Here is a 4,055-nt window from a genome sequence, read left to right as displayed (position 1 = left end):
TCTACTTCACTAGGATTCAACGACCAAGTCAGAATTTCAGCACCGAAAAAATTGACTTCTTGCGAATTTCTATGTCATTCTCTCAGTAAGGATGTTTTGGATTATAGAAGGAGAATTGTTTTTTCTGTATACTAAATGCTATGCACATGGATGTATATATAATATGATTATGCCTGTTTGCAACAGGTATGAGGAAGGGATGCATCTGTTGGGAGACATCTTCTCAAAGGGGTGTTGTGCTCTCTGCGTTTTTTTAATTGGCTTCAGACTTCGTCTCAAAATATGAGTCTGTTCAAAAATAATTTAATTAAATTCAAAATTGATTAAAAATAATTAATTAAAGAATTTAATTCTTATAGCCCAAGAACCTAAGGTCCATCTTTTGATAATTAATTTTAATTAATAATTAATATATATATATATATATATATATATATTAATTATCAATTAATTAGAACACCACAAAGTCCAGCCTCAAGGGTGAGCCCACTTTTATTCTCCAAAGCCTATCACTCTAATAACTTTTTATAAAGGACAAAGTCTTATAAAGTAAGGAAACCTTTTGAGAATGGCCAATGTGGAACAATGAAATTTCTACTCAAAATTTCCAACAAACTGAATCCAAAAATTTCCTCAAACGCAATGATATGGATCGGTTCAAGAAGGATAAAGTTATGAGGGTTTAATTGATAGATCCGAAGCTCGAACAACTACCAATATCATTGGGACTGTGGAAGATGTCAAGCAATTCCAAAACTGAAGAGTCAGATGACCCAAAAAGAACCTATGTATTGAAATCTCAATGGAATCACATTGTTAAAAAACATCGTCTAGGTAAAGGTGATGTGGTCCAAGTTTGGTCATTTCAGGCTATTCCGAAGGATACAGAGAATGGCACAGTGAGCTTCTCTTGGCGAATATGCAGAAAGGTGATGATGGTGAGCTTCACTTGGCTGAGGTGAACAGGTTTTGGAGGAAGAACGTAGCAAAGGGAGTCTTGCTATTGCTAGTACTAATGGAAGAAGTAGTAGTGTGTGCAATAATGGCGCAAGTGGTAGTGCAGTAAGCCACGATATGTAAAGATTTTGAAGAAGATGAGCACTTAATTGATGTAGAGAGAGCTAGCTAAGCTTGGTTTGCAAATGTATTTGGGAAATTAGGTAAGCGAAGCGATGCTAACTTTTATTTGTACTTTGTATGAAATTTGTTGATGCATAAAATCAGTGAAGACTTTAGAACAATGTAAAATGTCAAGTTTATGACCTTCGCTCGGTTGCTTGGGTCACTAGTGAGGATAAGTATGTAAAGAGATAGAGATAGGGAACAAACACAACATGTAGGTGGTTCACCTCTAAGTTTGGCTACGTCCATGGAGTAGAAGAGTTCTCATTAATAGTGAAAGATTTACACAAATACATAGGTTCAAGCATAATTATTATTAGTGAGTTCTAATGACTAGTTTAAGTACAATAATGACATTCACCCTTAATTGTAGGAGAATGGTCATTTTTATAGTTGAGGAGAGTCTCCGGCTTTTGTCTGCGGTCGATATGGGACTTTAGGAGCTTTAGTCTGACGTTGACACATGTTGTATTGTAATTGACCTCCAGGGTGGAGGGAAACTCGTGCTTCAGTAGGGGTGCCTCAGCATGAACTCTTTAGTGGGTCCTTGAAGGTATGAAGTTGGCCGGTGCTTGGTAGTTTCAAGATTGGTCAAGTATGATACAAACAATGCTCCCCTAAGTTCCCGAGTGAGGAAAGCTTCTCAGTTGGAGACTTAAAAAAATCCAAGTCACTGCGTAATCACAAAACTTTTGAGTACTGAAGTGTAGTAACATATAGTGGGAGTCCCCCAAGTTTCCAAGTGAAGAGGATAGCTGAAGGAGGTGGCTTGATTTTCTTGAGTCATTACACAAAAGACTTCAAAAATTCTCTCCACCTTTTTTTTTTTCTTTTTTTTTTTATTATTATTTTTTTGAATGTAGCCCAAGTATATATTTTTTTTCTTAAACCCGATTCCTTCTTTCTTTTTGGTGAGAAAAGAAAATGTGGTTGAAGTCTTTTCCTTTGTGTACATACCTTGAATGGTTGAAGCTTTTTTCTTTAGGCATATAGCTTGAGTGGTTGAAATTTTGTAGGTGAAGTTTTTTGGTTGAAACTTTGTAGGCGAAGTGTTTTCCTTTGGGCACATAGCTTAAGTGGTTGAAGCTTTGTAGGTGAGGCTTTTTGGTTGAAACTTTGTAGGTGAATCTTTTTGGTTAAAACTTTGTAGGTGAAACTTTTTTGTTGAAGTTTTGTAGGTGAAGCTTTTTAGTTGAAGTTTTGTAGGTGAAGCTTTAATAATTATATTTCAACTAAGGGCATTTTAATAATTATATGATTTTATTCCGATTCAGGTGAATTTGTAAACATTTTGTATAGAATCCGTACCAATATTTTTGGGATTCTAGAAGGATTTTTTTTTAAAAAAAAAAACCACTTCAACAATAATCTAATTTTGACTCCTTTCCCTTCCAACTTCTTATCAATTCAATTCTTCTTCAATTCAATTTCTCCAATTTTGATTACGGATTACTAGATTAGTAAATGAACCATAAGTAATATGGAAAACGAATGACTGAAATGTAAAATCTAGTAATTATGGAAATCAAATCTAACCATTAAAATACACATAATGTTGAGTACTATGCGGCATTCAGATCACGCCCCATAAAATGAGAATGAGAAATGTTTGTTCTGCTTTGGGCGTTATTGTTGGAAAAGGTTCCTCTGTGGGCTTGCTTTTTTGGGTTAAAAAAAAAATTTAAAAAAACCTCAAAGAAGTGGTACAGACAGAGCCAGAAGGGAACTCGGCACCACTTCTTCTCCTTGACCAATCTCTCCGGCCAACGGAAATTCTGAAACCGTAAACTCCACTGCCGGTGCACAATAGCACCCTGAGCGCACGAACATCTGTATCGTCTTCTGCTTGTTGTTATATCATAAGAGCTTGCCTGGTAAAAGTAAAACAATAACAGGAACTGGAATTGGAAGCAGTAAAACAACAACAGGAACTGGAATTGGAAGCAGAAGAAAGGTTAACGCAGATTGATAGGATTTTTATCACTTGCAAAATTGCATCAAATTGCTTTTTTAAATATCCTAGTAGTGATTAAGCATTAAGATAATTAGATAGTTAAACACAGTGATTAATAATTTAAACCTGCATGCATAATATCATAACTAAATTGAAAAGAAATTACATATTCTTATTAAGGCTCAAGACCTTGCCCTACAAAAAGAAAATTAGTTACGAACAATCATAAAACAAAATATTATTAAAAATATGGATAGAAAACACCTTGTAAATAAACTTGAATCATCAAAAGTTGTGCGTTCCTTTCTTCCTGAAACCCTAATGACTAATAAGTCTTATTTATACTACTACAAAGTAACATCCTTACTAGAAAAGATCTTCTAAAAACTAAGAAACATTATAGGATAAGATAACTACAAAATACATTCATATTCTAACTTTGGGAAATCTGCGCAGCCACAAAGAATCCCATGTTTCTGCATCTTCAGGGCTCCAAAATAGGCCCAAAATGACTAGAATTAAAACTTGGGATGTCTTGAACATAATTGCAGAAGGTTTCGAACTCAAAAGACATCATCCTGGGCGCTGAAAAGCCCAAAAAAAACATCACAATGATAGCATTGCGCACTGGAACTTTATTTGATCGCCATAAATAAACCGTTCCGTAAACAAATCTAAAACTTTGATACAAACAAGCTGAGAGACTTACGAACATCCTCCATCTAGAATCACTTCAAAATTCTTTTGTTTGAGTACTTTTTTCTCAAGAGGAAGTTGAATGTCCTACAATAGAAATATAATTCAAAGTATCAAAATTCTCACAAAATAACTAATAAATTAATACAAAGAATAGGATAAATATTGGAAGAACAAGCCGTCCTACCTTGTCCAAGCAGCCGTCCTACCTTGTCTCCTACCTTGTCCAAGCAGCCGTCCTACCTTGTCTCCTACCTTGTCCAAGCCATCCTACCTTGTCCAA

This window comes from the organism of the source record quoted next, unplaced genomic scaffold, assembly GCF_019419815.1.
Source record: "Pyrus x bretschneideri cultivar Hongxiangsu unplaced genomic scaffold, Pyrus_bretschneideri_v1 Contig102, whole genome shotgun sequence".
Lineage (NCBI taxonomy): Eukaryota > Viridiplantae > Streptophyta > Magnoliopsida > Rosales > Rosaceae > Pyrus > Pyrus x bretschneideri.
The sequence above is the reverse complement of the archived record's forward strand: the minus strand, read 5'-3'. Positions refer to the sequence as shown.